Source organism: Schistocerca cancellata, chromosome 3, assembly GCF_023864275.1.
Source record: "Schistocerca cancellata isolate TAMUIC-IGC-003103 chromosome 3, iqSchCanc2.1, whole genome shotgun sequence".
NCBI lineage: Eukaryota > Metazoa > Arthropoda > Insecta > Orthoptera > Acrididae > Schistocerca > Schistocerca cancellata.
In genome coordinates, this window is record NC_064628.1 from 679,946,262 (window position 1) to 679,963,933 (window position 17,672).

A 17,672-nucleotide genomic window follows, 5' to 3' on the forward strand; every position below is an offset into this window, starting at 1 on the left:
CCTGGCCAGCAAGATCTCCGGATCTGTCCCCCATTGAGCATGTTTGGGACTGGATGAAGCGTCGTCTCACGCGGTCTGCACGTCCAGCACGAACGCTGGTCCAACTGAGGCGCCAGGTGGAAATGGCATGGCAAGCCGTTCCACAGGACTACATCCAGCATCTCTACGATCGTCTCCATGGGAGAATAGCAGCCTGCATTGCTGCGAAAGGTGGATATACACTGTACTAGTGCCGACATTGTGCATGCTCTGTTGCCTGTGTCTATGAGCCTGTGGTTCTGTCAGTGTGATCATGTGATGTATCTGACCCTAGGAATGTGTCAATAAAGTTTCACCTTCCTGGGACAATGAATTCACGGTGTTCTTATTTCAATTTCCAGGAGTGTATAATGGCAGACCTCCCGGCCCCCAAGTTTTCCACTGGGCTGAGTGGGATGAAGAGAATTCTGTTTCATCTACCAGCTGAGGAGGACAGCTTTCAGCTCTTAACATGTTTACGACTCTGTGTTCCTTTTAACTAAGCTTTCACGTTATGTGAGACAGCTAGAAAGAGCTCTCCAAGGCTGCAGGAAATAACAAATCCCCCATCGCAATAAAAGTAAAGGAAGAGGAGAAGTAATTAGCTGAGCAATCACAGGCAGTACAGAAACCTGTCTGCACTGACAATATTGAATTCTGTCTGCAGTTATGATGCAGAGGTAAAAGATCGACTCTATTGATTACGAGGATGTGTACATTACATTATAAAAGATGTTGCATGACAATTTTGGAATGAACTTCCACATAAATGTTTGTACAACTTTACCTGCAAATAAACATTGATGAATGCATCATCATCTGCTGATTTGTACTCTTTGCCTCATCATGAAGAATTGCTTGCTAAATTGATTCGGAGGACATCTTTCCCAGAAACGGACTGGGACGAGGGATATTTGTACTTATTGCTGCCAGTACCATCTCAGAAAATTGTGGTAATGAGGATGGCATTCAGCCTTCGTTGCTGTAAGCCTCTATCTTTCGTTGTAAATAGTATTTCTGGCTATTATTTCGAATAGATTATTTAGTGAATTCTGGTATGCGTAAATTATTTGTAGGTATTATCATAAACGCGGTTCTCAATAGGAGGTTTTAGCAGAATATACGGTGATTTCCTGATGATGTTACAAACTTTCAGGAATGATGGATAAAGATAAATGTATCAATTTGAGATAAAGTATCCTTGTCAGGAAACTAACACGTAGAAAGTTATAAGTGAAAATAATTCTGATTCCTCTGATAGTGGTACTTACAGGGTGTTTCAGAAGTGATGGTCAGTATTCAGGCACATGACAGGAATGACCATTCGAATCAAAAAAGTCGAGTAAACATGTGCTCTAAAAAGCATACCTTAAGAGCTACGTGCAATACTTGATCATCGATACTGTGAAACAAATCTCTTCTACTGCAAGCTCTTTGCTTTCCACATTTTGGGAAGTAGTAGTATGGACCAAAACAAGAAAAAATGTCCAGTAAATATGTTCTCTAAAACGCACACCTTAAGAGTTATGAGCACTTGTTCATCTTAGGTACTTTGAAACACTCTTCTAATGAACAAGTGATCGTAACTTTTAAGGTATGCATTTAGAGCACATGTTTACTGGACTTTTTTACTTGTTTTGATCCATACTACCACTTTCCAAAATATGGAAAGCAAAGAGCTTACGGCAGAAAAGATTTGCTGCACAGCATCGAAGATCAAGTATTGTTCATCGCACCTAAGGTGTGCGTTTTAAAGCCTATGTTTACTTGACTTTTTCGTTTCGAATGATCATTCCTGTCACGTCCCCGAATACTGAACATGACTTCTGAAACACCCTGTATGTACCGATACGGTTGTTGCTAAGATTCTACGGTAGAAAGCTTTCAGAGGTGGTTGTATGGACCAAAATAAGAAAAAAAATGTGTAGCAGACATGGGCTCTAAACTGTATACCTTAAGAGCTACCTGCACTTATTCAGTAAAAAGAGACGTGTTTCAAAAGTGCTCTTAGATCTTACGTATGCATATTTACTAGCTCCTTCTTGTTGTCATGGTTCGTACTGACTCGTCCAAAAAAATGGAAAACAAAGAGCTTGCATAAGAAGAGACGTGTGCCACAGTATCGAAGATAAACAAATCCTCATGTATCTTAAGGAATGCATGTTAGAGCCCACCTCTACTAGACATATTTTCTTGTTTGTCCATGCAGTCATCTCTGAAAGTTATCTGCCCTAAAATCGTAGCAACAACAGTACCGGTACATGTATTCTACTATCAGAGGTATCAAACGATTTTCGTTTATAACTTTCCACTTGGTCCCTCATCTCAAACTGATGCATTTACCTCTCTCCATCAGCCTTGAAAATCGGAATATAATCACAGAATCACCTTGAATGAAGCCCTTAATCACAAACCTGGAAGAAACAAGCATGCAACTTTTAGAGAAAAAAATTCTTGAAAAACAATGTCAACTTATGTCCTTTGTACACTTAGTATCAACAACACGAAACACTATTTATCTAAGATATGTAAACTATCCTATAAGAAGAATTTGAACAAACTCCCAGTATTTGACGTACTGGAAGTGGTCTGATTCCGTGTGAATGAAAATGTTCTAATAGAGCTAGTTGTTGTGGGTACCTAGCTGTTCCAGTGACTAGACGGGTAGAAGCACCATTGCCGCAACGGAAGAGAGTGAGTGTTCAACTACCATCACGACCACCGATATTTCTACTAGAACTGCCACCATCACTGGTTGTCGAGATACCCTGAGGCCCGCTATCTCTCGGGCATCTTTCACTTCTACAGCAGAAAATGCGCCGTATTACGTAAGCAGTCTTTGATAAGGCAGAATCACTTGCAGCTGACCATGTAAATCCATGGAGCCTCCTCCGCAGTGGAGACGGCCAGGGGGTTACAGGTTTTGATTGTCTCGAAAAAGGGAGAGAGAAAGAGCGAGGAGCCCAGCCACAACACACCAAGGAAACGAAACGCACATCAACCCTAACAGGAAAACATGGTGCCAAAGTCATACAACCTGGAAAAAATGGAAGAAAGTCATTTGGTCGCCTAGGTCTTTTTGAACACTGTTTCCAACTTCTGGCCGAGTTTACGTCCCAAGAGTGAAACACAACAGAGGTTCGTTGATGACTTGGGCAGCCATTTCGGGGTATTCCGCGACCCCTTGGGTACTGTGCGAAGTCTCATTGCCGCCAAGGTTATGTGATAATTTTGGTTGATCACGTCCATCCTACAGCACAAGACGTTCCAAGACGACAGAACCCTTGTTCACACAACTACAGGACTGGTTTTGTGAGCACGAGAGTGAATTGTCTCACGTTCCCTGGCCACCTCGGTCACCGAATCTCAATATTATTGAGCCTTTGCGACTGCTTTGGAGAGAAGGCTGCATGATCGCTATCCAACTCCATAATCGTTACCTGAAATTGCCACTATTAAGCAGCATGAATGTTATAAGCACTCCGTCGTCAGGCCACAAGTGGCCCATCGGGCCCATCCGACCGCCGTGTCATCCTCAGTTGAGGATGCGGATAGGAGGGGCATGTGGTCAGCACACCACTTTCCTGGTCGATATGATGGTTTTCTTTGACCGGAGCCGCTACTATTCGGTGGAGTAGCTCCTCAGTTGGCATCACGAGGCTGAGTGCACCCCGAAAAATGGCAACAGCGCATGGCGGCCCGGATGGTCACCCATCCAAGTGCCGGCCACGCCCGACAGCGCTTAACTTCGGTGATCTGATGGGACCGGTGTATCCACTGCGGCAGAGCCGTTGCCATGAATGGTATCCGGTGTATCCACTGCGGCAAAGCCGTTGCCATGAATGGTATAAGATTCTCCTGTAAACCATACAAGACCTGTATTTTCTATCCCGAAACGACTGTAAACTGTTTTGAATGTCAACGGTTTTCTTACATAGAATTAGCCATGTTAATGTGTTCTGTTTTTGGTGTTCCCATATTTTCGTCCACCCAGATTACTCAAACAGATTGCAGCACTTTTAATTCAAAAGTTACCGTTGTGTGATTTTTCATGATTGAAAACATACTGAACTTTCATGACACTTCCTTTGTTTTCTACAGTTACTGCTGCGTTTGGCGTTTTTCCCTGAATATGTGTAAATGCCACTATTCCCTGAAAGCCACAATCTTATCAAATGAAACGACTGTATAAATGAATAAATGAGGCACTCACCTCTTCGATGTCTTGCAGATCACTCCTGATGTCTCCCGTCGGACCTCGCAGCCACTGCAGCGCTTGAATAGCTTCCTCGCGATGATTATTCTCCAGTAGATATACAGGCGACTCAGGTGCTCCGCAAAACAGCAGGAAAAACACGATCGGAATGATTCCGCAGCACAACGACAGCCACTTCAGATCCGACCAGCAGCCCACAACATATACGTACAGGACACCTGTATCGAGTATAATCAATCCACAAACTTAATTCTCCTGATGCAAGTCACACAATAGAATACACACGGTGTCCTCAACAATATACACAGGCTCTCCATCACATTACGTGTCACTGGATTTTTAAAGTAAAAATACTTTTCGTCGAAAGGAGTTAGTATGGTAGAGCGTTTCATTCCTCCACCAGTGCTGTTGTCAGCCACTGAATGGTCGTCCATGTATTTGGACGTGCTACAGCGCGTCTTCACAACGCATCCCACATGTCTTCCACGGGATTTAAGCCAGGGAAACGGACAGGCTGTACATTCGCCGAATATCCTCAAGTCCCAAGAGCTTCTCCGCATGCGCTGTTTGTTACGGTTGCACCTTGTCATCTATAAAAATGAAGTCAAGGCCAAATATACCCCTGAAAACATGGGGAAGACGTTGACTGGTGAGTGTTCAAATGGTTCTGAGCACTATGGACTTAACATCTGAGGTCATCAGTCCCATAGAACTTAGAACTACTTTAAACCTAACTAACCTAAGGACATCACAAACATCCATGCTATGATGTATCATGCAGCGTAACTTGCTGTGACAGTGCGAGAGAGAGACAAAGATATTATTTATTACTCTGTGGCGGTCAGCGCTCACATAATTATTCTTAGTTTATAGTTTTTTGTTTTGTTCTTGTTAAGAGTAATTTGGGGAGAGGAGAGCCATTCTTGTGATGTAAAAATCGACGCCATTGCGAGTTTGTGATTCATATTGTAAAATATAAGTGCATATGGAAGGAAATCAGTTAATAGAACAATAAAAATATTGTTCATTTCAAGAAGGTACGTCTTATTATACACCCAGCGATATACTGCTATTGTGATCTACTAATATCCCACAGCTGAGAACAGTTCCGACGGGAGCGTTCAGTTCTAGTGAAATAGTTCGATGTTTTCTTCGGAAAAGAAGTCACTTCATGGATCATTCAAATCCACAATAGTAACTGGACATTTCTCAGAACTGAAAGCAATCTGATTGCTATGCAACAGAGCCCCGAAGAATATTTCTCCGTACTTTGGTTACCACTTTCAGCTCAACACGGTATCTGCAGCATCTGGAGCAGATTTCTACAACAGCGGAAGAGTGTAATCGCTATCAGTTTCACACACCGCCCTGTGTACGCTGTATGTATTTACCCACAACAGTGAACAAACAGTTACTCACGCACATAGAAGTCAATACTAGGTGGTGTGGAGAACCATTTCAGTATAAAGGCCCTGTAGAGCTAAATAGTAATTAGCCTAGTAATAAGAGGAGTCTTTATAAATGTCTACCGTTAGACAGGACACGATCCTGATACAACACTCATAGTGAACATGAAATATAACCATGTTAGTAATTTAGTAATTAATGTTTCATTGTGTGTATATATGTCTAGTTTTATAGCGTAACTACATTATGGTCCTTTGTATGTTTCATGCTAACTGAACGTGCGGAAGTATCTTGTGAAGAGAACGAGAACGCCGTCCCAGCAGCCGAGCAGAAACTTCAAAAAGGCCAGAACATTTGAATTACTAGCTTTCTTGAGCATTTATGCATTTAGTTACCTTTCAGCTATTAATTTTCTAAGTATAAATAGTGTTGCTATATTACTTTTACTAGAATTCCTGTATTTCAGTAGATATAGTAAGACAATATTTTATGTGTTATCTATGTACTGTGTTTGTGTCACATTGTAAAGTGTACATTGACAGCATTAGGACATTAACGTTTTTTTGCGTGTGTAAAAGTTCAATAGTCACTTTTGTAGGACTTATTTAGAGGAGAATCTGTCAATTGCTCATTTACATGGTGATAACTAGATCTATGTTCAAAGGCAATAAGCAAGCACGCATCACAATGCCACAAAATGAATTAAATAGTGTGAATGCATCGTCAACTAGTGCCACAGAATTTAATACCGCCGTAGTTAGCGATATGTCGATTACGGCTGAGCAACCAGCAATAATTAATGCGCTCACGCCGTCGACACAAACGGTTGCTAGTTCCGACATTCATATGTCGAAAGAAGTCCAGAGAAATATGCAGCAACCAACAAACAACATGAATTTCATCTCTGACACAGACGCGTGCGAAAACGAAATGACTGTACCGAAAATTGTGTCGGTACAATCCTCATTAAGCCCAGTGCAATCGCCAATTGCTGAGAATACCGATTTGTTATCCCAGCTGATGTCAAGTTTGACTGTCATAACACAAGGGATTAAGGCATTGGAAACATCGCAATCTAATTTTGCAAACGACATGAATCGTAGATTCCAAGTATTGGAGAGTGCGCAATTTAATTTGTCTCAGGAGCAATCTAATAAACTAAAAGAAATAAATGATAAGATTACTGAAAAATTCCAGAGTTTGGAAACAAAGCAGAGTCACTTGATTACCAGTCAGGCACAACTCATAGTTACACAAGAACAACAGTATCAGGAATTAACAAACAAATACAAAGACATCTTATGTCGTCAAGATACACTGAATCATCAAGTGCAGGAAGTTATTCATGTACAGAACACTATTGCGCAAGACGTGAATACAATTAAGCACGATAACGAGCAAGTTGTCATTGAGCTTACTCGGAGGATAGACACTCTCAGTCTCGAAGGCGAGAAACACATAGAGAAACTTTTCAATGAACATAAGATCGCATTCTCTAAGGACATTGAAGATTGGGCGAAAGAGCAAACCGAGACAGTGCGAAATTATGTTGACAAAACCTTGAAAGAAACGGTTTCTAACGTGCAAGTTAACAACGAAGCTGCACAAGAACAACTTAAGGCAGAAGTTAAAGAGATTAAGGAGAATATAGGAGATGAATTTCCTGCTTGGAAAGCAAAGATAGAAAATACATTAAAAGCATGCCAGCAAGGTCTAGTTAATACTAGAGGGGCACATACTACTTGCAGTTTATCAAAGGCAGACATTATTCCTGATGAAACCAGTGAAACCGAATCCATGCAACAATATCCATGTATTGGTGGATATTTACGTAATCAACCAGAAACAAATTATCGAGATTATCATTCGCCGCGAAGTAGCCACCAGAATACACCTGTGACCATGAATGAAGAAAAAATGCTTAAATATCGTCAATTCCAGATATTTATTCCCGAAAGGAAGTCGATCAATCCCGTGGTATTTATCAAGCAATTTAAAGGGATATTGCCGCGAATGTGGACTGAGCAACAAAAAATTATGTACGTTGCAGGATTCATACATGGAGATGGATCGATGTGGGCGTCAGAAGCATCCGATTGGTGTCAAGATTATGACCAATTTGAACGCGCTTTCTTGCACAAATACTGGAATAAGGGAGTACAAGAAAGACTACGTAAGGAAGTTTTTGACCCACAACCTTTTTCTTTCAAAAATGGATCTTTAAGAAAGTATTTCGAGAAGTATATAAATAAAAGTAAATACTGGAATGAACCAATCCCGACGCAGGATATCATTCGAATATTAAAGGGCAAACTTCCACTTGAAGTTAAGGAAAAACTTCTACATGTGCCTGAACAACATGTGGAAGATTTTCTAGCCACATTGGATTCAATAGACATTCTGTTCGAAGAATCACGTGTGCGCTATAACCAGCCAAGTTACCATCCTAACAAATATAATAGTAACAACAAACAGTATGGAAACAAACCTTTTGCACACAATTCACCAAACCCACAGGTGAATTATTTCCAGAAAAACGTGAAATTTGGTAACGAAAATCCCGACCAGTGTGATCATGACCAACAATGTGAACAAACATATAAACGGAAATGGAGGAAGAATAATAAGAAGAGGAAAGGATACTATCAAGAAGGGAATTATCAGCAAAAACGCCGATATCAGCAACCAATCTAAGAATATCACAACCAACCACAAACTTCAGGTTGGATACCAAATGATAATGCAAATGAATGGAGAAATCAACCACCAATAATAACCGACGTAACGGAGCAGAAATCTACTAATAATGGACAATCGTCAAACTAAACTCGACTGTCAGAAGCCCCGACGGTGCAGTCGAGGAAGTTTTCAGGGGCGGAAATTCAAGCGTCAATTTCTTTCGGTACAATGATAGCGAATTATTAATAGAAGAACTTCAGCAGGATATGATGCCTTGTCAAGAGGAACATATCACTGAACCTGTTGCGAAAATTCAGGCGGCAATTGAAGGCATTACTGTGCAAGTTACTTTAGATACAGGAGCAGCAGTAAATGTCGTTTCTGAGAAGTTATTTCAAAGAATACTTCAGAAAGCAAATCCACCGATTTTTCCTGTTCAATGTTGTAGAATTGTAGGTCCTACTGGTCATAAGTCTTCTCAGGTTAAAGTGCAGACTCAACTCCAGTTAGATATAGGAAATGTAGCTATAAATTGCACGTTCCTTGTAATAGAAAAATTGGTTGAGGACTGTATCCTGGGTATAGATGAATTTAGAGAGAGAAATTGGCATATCGATTTTTCTCTAGGCCGCGCCAGTTTTACAATAATGGATCAGAAACATCAAGTGAATCTTCTCAGGGAGTATAGTACCCATGGAAAGTATTGTCAGGGACGAAAGCTGCAGATAAAGTGGATACATAGCAAACCTGTACGGTATTACCAAATTAATTACTTGCAACCAGTTTTAAACCCTGAAGATATGGTATATGAAAAGGTACAAGAACCTGAATATTTGCAACAACACCAAAGAAAGCAATTATATGATCTTCTACAGGAATATCATGAAGTCTTTCAAGAAAGACCTGGTGTAATCAAGGGATACACATGCCATTTAGATGTGATACCACACCAAGTTTTCTGCCGTATTTTTTATCCAGTACCGTGGCACCAACGAAAGGCAGTTGATGCGGAAATCCACCAGATGCTTGAATGGGATCTGATCCAACCTTCGACGAGTCCATACTGTAGTCCGCTTCATGTTGTCTCGAAAAAGGGAGGAAAAGTTCGTCTCGTGCTAGACGCACGGCAGATAAATAAGATTATCGTGCCCGTGCGAACTCATCCGGAAAATATCGATGAGCTAATTCAAAAGTTCGAGGGGATGAAATACTTAACAAATATTGATTTGAGAAGTTCATTTTGGCAGGTGGCTCTAGACGAACCATCAAAAAAGTACACCGCATTTGTACATGCAGGTAGAAGCTATCAATTTAAGGTTTTACCTTTCGGGCTAAACGTGAGCTCAAGAGTTTTTATAAATGCTCTAGATTATGCATTGGGACCTGCTCTTCGAAGCAATTTAACTTTGTTTGTGGACGACATGCTCATAGCTACGACCACATGGGAGGAGCACGTTGATTTATTGAGAAGAGTGTTAGAACGTTTCAAGGAAGCAGGTATAACCGCAAATCTGCAAAAGTCCCACTTTGCTCGAGATAAAATCAAATTTTTGGGTCATCTTATAAATGGAAAAGGCATCTTACCGGACTCCGAGAAACTAAAGGCAATCAAAAACTTTCCACTTCCAACAACAAAAAGGCAGTTAAAGGGCTTCCTCGGAGTTGTCTCTTTCTTCAGGCGTTTCATTCACGACCACTCTATTAATGCAGAACCGTTGTACAGCATGTTGCGCAAAAATACTCCGTGGGTGTGGACGCAACAATGTCAGAATGCATTTGAAGCAATAAAACAAGCCTTAGTCAGTTCACAAATATTATATCATCCAGATATGAGCCAAGAATTCGGTTTAATGGCAGATGCTTCGGAAATTGGAATAGGTTCATGCCTCTTCCAAGTAAGAATGATAGACAGAAAATCAACTTTCTGTCCAATAGCCTTTGCTAGCCGACTCTTAACTGCTTGTGAAAGAACATATACGACTACCGAAAGGGAAGCATTGGCCGTAGTCTGATCATTTAAGAAATTTTACTATTACTTATATGGAGCGAAGACAACAGTATACTGTGACCACAAAGCGTTAAGTTTTTTGCAAACATGTAAATTATTACATCCAAGATTAGCAAGATGGACGCTCTCACTCCAAGAGTTTCAATTTGAAATTAAATACCTAAGCGGACAGGATAATTTCATCGCTGATGCACTGTCTAGAATGCCAGATGGAGATTTGTCAACTATCAACATCACGGACAATCCGTCCGAATTTAATGTTCTTATAATGACTGATAGAATATATAGGAAACATTTTCTTGACATGTGTAAGAACATGGAAAAACTGCAGAATGAAGATCCTCGTTGGCATTCAATAAAGGAAACTTTAGCAAAGCCTAGAAACGATGATCTGAAGAGACTGTACAAAGTTGAGGACGACGTCTTATTTTTCAAAGGGCATCTTGATTCAGACAATTGGAAGGTGTGTATTCCCGAGAAGAATGAGAATGACTTAATTTTGCACACGCACATCACTAGGGGACATTTTGGAGTATTAAAGTGTGCTCGGAAGATTCAAGCATATTGCTACTTCCCAAACATTCGCAGGAAAGTGCAGACAGTCAAGGAAATGTAAAATTTGTCAGCTAGCCAAACCAGGAAATTTTTGTGTGAAAGATTTCCTACATCCTATTATACCCACTAAACCGCTGTCAATCATTTCGGTCGACGTCTGTGGTCCTCTACCATCATCAAAGGGAGGATGCAAATATATTGTAGCTTTTCTTGATATATTTACTAAGTATGTCAAACTTTATCCATTAAAATCAGCTACTGCTGCATCCATAGCCAAGAAGCTGGTCAAGGATTATATAGTCAAGGTTGGCAAACCAGAGGCTATTCTTTCTGACAATGGGTCAATGTTCACTGGATTTCGTTGGAGGCAAACATTAGCCAGTTGTGGTATAAAACAAATTCTAACATCAGTGTACCACCCTTCGGCGAATCCCGTGGAACGAATTTTTCGTGAATTAAACCGGTTCATGAGAACATATTGCCACAACCAGCAACCCAAATGGATCGATTATCTTCCCGATTTTCAGGAAATTGTAAACAATATGCCACATACTACGACGGAATACACCCCATACGAACTGATGTTTGGAAAACAGGAACAGAATGACTGGATTCGACCAATTCCTAAAGTAGCTATTAACAAAATAGACCTACAAAATAAAGTACGACAATCCTTACTTAATATAATGGACAAGGCAAGAAAAAGGAAAATGTATTTTGACAATCGACTTGGAAAAATAAAAACATATAAAGTGAAAGACCAAGTTTTAGTAAAAACTCATCCTAAGGCTTCACTTATACAGAGGAAGAACACAAAATGGCAATTATTGTATCAAGGACCATTTGTGATTACCAAAATACCCCATCCAGGAACTTATGTTTTGAAGGATGTGAAGAATGGAAGGGTGAAAGGAATGTATCCTCATCACTTGTTAAAGCAATTTCATGATGATTGAAGATTCTGAAGATTGAAAATACTATTCTTATCAAATAATATTGATTACAAAATTTTCATTAAACCTATGAATCATACTTAGGATAGTTTCTTTCTTTTTGCAATTTAGTAGTTAGTTTTTCTTTTCAGGCATAATGTACGAGAGATATGCAGACATTATGTATTTGTTTTCCACTGTAAAGATAAGTTTTCTTTTCAGTATGCAGAGAATTTAGCTATAGTATGAATGATTCCTTTTAAAATTTTTTTAATTTTTATTTAGTTGATAGTAACTTCAATCAGGTTTCACAATGCATAATGACCATGGGTTAGTAACTCAAATGAATCTGGTCTATGGCAAGATATTTTTTCTTATGTCAATTTAACAATCTCAATGTATATTTGTATTTGTTTTTTTTTTTTTTTACTCGCTGAGCTGAAGTCATGCTGTTCGGAAGGGGTAACCCGTTCTCAGTTTTAAAAGGGCGCATATCACTTTGTTTCAATCTTTTGTGATGAACATTGTCTTTAGAATTGTACTATTGTTGTAACATACCTGTGTATGTAAATTATGTTATATCAATTGTTGCTCGCGAAGTTACCAACTGAGCGAATGCCTTTCAGTTACAAGCACATCAACAAGTGTTAAAGTCCATCTGAAGGATGACGAGCGTAAGTTGACACGGCAGCTCCAGTTGGATTTGTGTATAGTGCATTCTAGGGTTGTTGATAGAAATGAAGAACACCTTACGACTTCCGAATACACTCCTGGAAATTGAAATAAGAACACCGTGAATTCATTGTCCCAGGAAGGGGAAACTTTATTGACACATTCCTGGGGTCAGATACATCACATGATCACACTGACAGAACCACAGGCACATAGACACAGGCAACAGAGCATGCACAATGTCGGCACTAGTACAGTGTATATCCACCTTTCGCAGCAATGCAGGCTGCTATTCTCCCATGGAGACGATCGTAGAGATGCTGGATGTAGTCCTGTGGAACGGCTTGCCATGCCATTTCCACCTGGCGCCTCAGTTGGACCAGCGTTCGTGCTGGACGTGCAGACCGCGTGAGACGACGCTTCATCCAGTCCCAAACATGCTCAATGGGGGACAGATCTGGAGATCTTGCTGGCCAGGGTAGTTGACTTTCACCTTCTAGAGCACGTTGGGTGGCACGGGATACATGCGGACGTGCATTGTCCTGTTGGAACAGCAAGTTCCCTTGCCGGTCTAGGAATGGTAGAACGATGGGTTCGATGACGGTTTGGATGTACCGTGCACTATTCAGTGTCCTCTCGACGATCACCAGTGGTGTACGGCCAGTGTAGGAGATCGCTCCCCACACCATGATGCCGGGTGTTGGCCCTGTGTGCCTCGGTCGTATGCAGTCCTGATTGTGGCGCTCACCTGCACGGCGCCAAACACGCATACGACCATCATTGGCACCAAGGCAGAAGCGACTCTCATCGCTGAAGACGACACGTCTCCATTCCTCCCTCCATTCACGCCTGTCGCGACACCACTGGAGGCAGGCTGCACGATGTTGGGGCGTGAGCGGAAGACGGCCTAACGGTGTGCGGGACCGTAGCCCAGCTGCATGGAGACGGTTGCGAATGGTCCTCGCCGATACCCCAGGAGCAACAGTGTCCCTAATTTGCTGGGAAGTGGCGGTGCGGTCCCCTACGGCACTGCGTAGGATCCTACGGTCTTGGCGTGCATCCGTGCGTCGCTGCGGTCCGGTCCCAGGTCGACGGGCACGTGCACCTTCCGCCGACCACTGGCGACAACATAGATGTACTGTGGAGACCTCACGCCCCACGTGTTGAGCAATTCGGCGGTAAGTCCACCCGGCCTCCCGCATGCCCACTATACGCCCTCGCTCAAAGTCCGTCAACTGCACATACGGTTCACGTCCACGCTGTCGCGGCATGCTACCAGTGTTAAAGACTGCGATGGAGCTCCGTATGCCACGGCAAACTGGCTGACACTGACGGCGGCGGTGCACAAATGCTGGTGGGTCTGACACACCGGTGTCAATGTGTTCTTTTTTCCATTTCCAGGAGTGTATTTCGAATTCAGGACAGAGAATTAGAAATAACTTTAGCTTAGATTCTATTTCAGCTCAGCATAGATCAAACACCTTTTCCACGGAACTTACACTGACTCTTATTTTCATGTTAACCATATGCGGAAAACCATAATACCCACGAGGAGACGGTGAAATGGGAATAGAATTCAATCAGTTACCCGGAGATGACTGATAGAAGGGAATCATAGATGGACGTAAACCAACGCGTCGACGGTTCACCTCAAGACACAGAAGATTAACAGTGTTGTGTTTCTTTTGTGAACAGTGTTTAAATTCATTCAACAACAAAAAATCCATATTGTAAATATTTTTTTTATTTTCCATTGTAATTCAATTAATTATCTTTGCAAATGAGAAATACGAGGATGGTAAATCTACCCCGAGGTTTTCCTTGATTTTCCTTTGTGGGGCTTGGCCGAATGGCTAGATTATCCGTTTGAGACATCCCAAGGCGAGTGACAGAAGCTTTGAGTGATGATAAAAAAGGTTTCTGATCACATCTCATGCCATCCTCGACAAATGAATAAAAGCAGCATGTAAGCTATGCATATATGCTGCATCAGGAATTCAGCACAGCCTTTGTCAGCAGTATATGCACCCAAACCTATAATTTACATTTAGATAGTCATTCACTAATACCAAATATCATAAGAAATACAGTGGACATTAATACTCTAGTGGACTTTAATACAGCGTCATAAACAATCATCGATATAGTGTTGTGTGAACGCTCGTGTTTGTTTTTGCCCAAAAACGTTCGTCCACAAGAAGGGCATATATGATGTATCATGCAGCGTAACTTGCTGTGACAGTGCGAGAGAGAGACAAAGATATTATTTATTACTCTGTGGCGGTCAGCGCTCACATAATTATTCTTAGTTTAGTTTTTTGTTTTGTTCTTGTTAAGAGTAATTTGAGGAGAGGAGAGCCATTCTTGTGATGTAAAAATCGACGCCATTGCGAGTTTGTGATTCATATTGTAAAATATAAGTGCATATGGAAGGAAATCAGTTAATAGAACAATAAAAATATTGTTCATTTCAAGAAGGTACGTCTTATTATACACCCAGCGATATACTGCTATTGTGATCTACTAATATCCCACAGCTGAGAACAGTTCCGACGGGAGCGTTCAGTTCTAGTGAAATAATTCGATGTTTTCTTCGGAAAAGAAGTCACTTCATGGATCATTCAAATCCACAATAGTAACTGGACATTTCTCAGAACTAAAAGCAATCTGATTGCTATGCAACAGAGCCCCGAAGAATATTTCTCCGTACTTTGGTTACCACTTTCAGTTCAACACGGTATCTGCAGCATCTGGAGCAGATTTCTACAACAGCGGAAGAGTGTAATCGCTATCAGTTTCACACACCGCCCTGTGTACGCTGTATGTATTTACCCACAACAGTGAACAAACAGTTACTCACACACATAGAAGTCAATACTAGGTGGTGTGGAGAACCATTTCAGTATAAAGGCCCTGTAGAGCTAAATAGTAATTAGCCTAGTAATAATAGGAGTCTTTATAATGCCCGACGCAGGTTTCGAACCTGCGACCGTAGCGGCCGCGTGGTTCCGGACTGAAGTGCCTAGAACCGCTCGACCACATCGTCCGGCACTGGGGAATGTACCGTATCCAAAGATCTTGAGGTAGTTATGCCTCCCCACACTATAGCACCTCGACCACCACAACGACACTGTTCCTGGGTGCATTCATTTTCTCACATTTCGCCATATGAGGGTACGTTCAGCATTATCGAACATGAATGTTTTGTTGATCGAGGTGTTATGATGTCGGGAGGCATAACGTTGCATGGGGATACTGAGCTCGAGATCTTTGGACACGGTACACTCACTAGTCAACGTTATTGTAACACTATACTCTTTCCCCATGTGCGTCTTTTCATGGATGCATTCGGAAGTGACTTATTTTTACTAATGATAATGCGAGATCTCATCCAACAGCGCGGTACGTGAAGCTCTTGTAACGAGAGGATATTCGGCGAATGCTCTGGCATGCGTGTTCCCCCAACTTAAATCCCATCGAGCACTTATAGGTCGCGGTGGGGAGATGTACTGCAGTACGTCCACATGCACCAACGACCATCCAGCAGTTGTCAACTTTACTGGACGAGGAATGGAACCCCCTACCACAAGAAGTCATCACTAACCTTGTGGCCAGTAAGGGGGACACGTTGCAAAGCATGTATTGCCGTCCATGGTAATCGTACACTGAAGAGCCAAAGAAACTGGTATATCTGCCTAATATCATGTGGGGCCCCTACGAGCACGCAGAAGTGCCGCAACACGACGTGGCATGGGCTCGACCAATGTCTGAAGTAGTGATGGAGGGAATTTACACCACGAATCCTGCGGGCTGTCCATAAATCCGTAAGAGCACGAGGGGGTGGAGATCTCTTCTGAACAGCATGTTGCAAGGCATCCCAAATATGCCCAATAATGTTCTTGTCAGGGGAGTTTGGTGGCCAGCGGGAGTGTCTAAACTCAAGAAAGTGTTCCTGGAACCACTCTGTAGCAATTATGGATGTGTGGGGTATCGCATTGTCCTGCTGTAACTGTTCAAGTACGTCGGAATGCACAATGGACATGTATGGACGCAGTTGATCAGACAGGACGCTTACGCACGTGTCACCTGTCACAGTCGTATCTAGACGTATCAGGGGTCCCGTATCACTCCAACTGCGCACGCCCCACACCATTACAGAGCCCCCATTAGCCTGAATAGACCCCTGCTGACATGCAAGGTCCATGGATTTATGAGAATGTCTCCATACGCGTACACGTCATTCCGCTCGATACAATTTGAAACGAGACTCGTCCGACCTGGCAACATGCTTCCAGTCATCAATAGTTCAATGACAATGCTGACGCAACAAGCTTTGTGTCGTGCAGTCATCAAAGTACGCGAGTGGACCTTCCGCTCCGAAAGCCCGTATCGATGATGTTTCGTTGAATGGTTCGCACGCTGACACTTGTTGATGGCTCAGCATTAAAATCTGCAGAAATTTGTGGAAGGGTTGCACTTCTGCCACGTTGAACGATTCTCTTCATTCGTCGTTGGTCCCGTTCTTGCAGGATCTTTTTCAGGCCGCAGTGATGTCGGAGATTTTATGTTTTATCGGATTTATGATATTCACGGTTTATTCATGAAACGGTCTATGAGAAAATCTCCTCTTCATCGTTACCTAAGGAGATACTGTGTCCCATCGCTCCTACGTCGACTATAACACGACGTTCTAACTCACTTAAATCTTGATAACCAGCCATTGTAGCAGCAGTAACCGATATAACAACTGCGCCAGACGCTTGTTGCGTTACACAGGCGTTACCGACCGCAACGCCGTATTCTGCCTGTTTACATATCTCTGTATTTGAATACGCATGCCTATACCAGTTTCTTTGGCGCTTCAGTGTACGTCCTATTAAGAACCATGTGTCGCTGTTTGCAACGTCCAGGAGACCATCACGAACCGCGGTGACTTCAGTGCAATTATTGTCTTTGAATGAAAGTATCACTTCTCTTCATCTCACTGCGCGTCCGCCCCCGGTAGCTGAGTGGTCAGCGCGACAGAATGTCAATCCTAAGGGCTCCGCTCAGGGACTGGGTGTTGTCTTGTCTTAATCATCATCATTCCATCCCCATCGAGGCACAAGTCACCGAAGTGGCGTCAAATCGAGAGACTTGCACCCGGCGAACGGTCTACCCGACGGGAGACCCTAGTCACACGATA

The 17,672-nt window shown here is 42.2% G+C and overlaps 1 protein-coding gene and 1 pseudogene across 1 annotated transcript in view; both read right to left on the minus strand.

Annotated features, from left to right (window-relative positions):
- The window catches only part of LOC126176504 (facilitated trehalose transporter Tret1-like), a 110,607-nt gene that overhangs the window by 23,176 nt on the left and 69,759 nt on the right, over window positions 1-17,672 (minus strand). The window lies entirely within an intron of this gene.
- On the minus strand, window positions 3,698-3,814 carry LOC126177695 (5S ribosomal RNA; annotated as a pseudogene).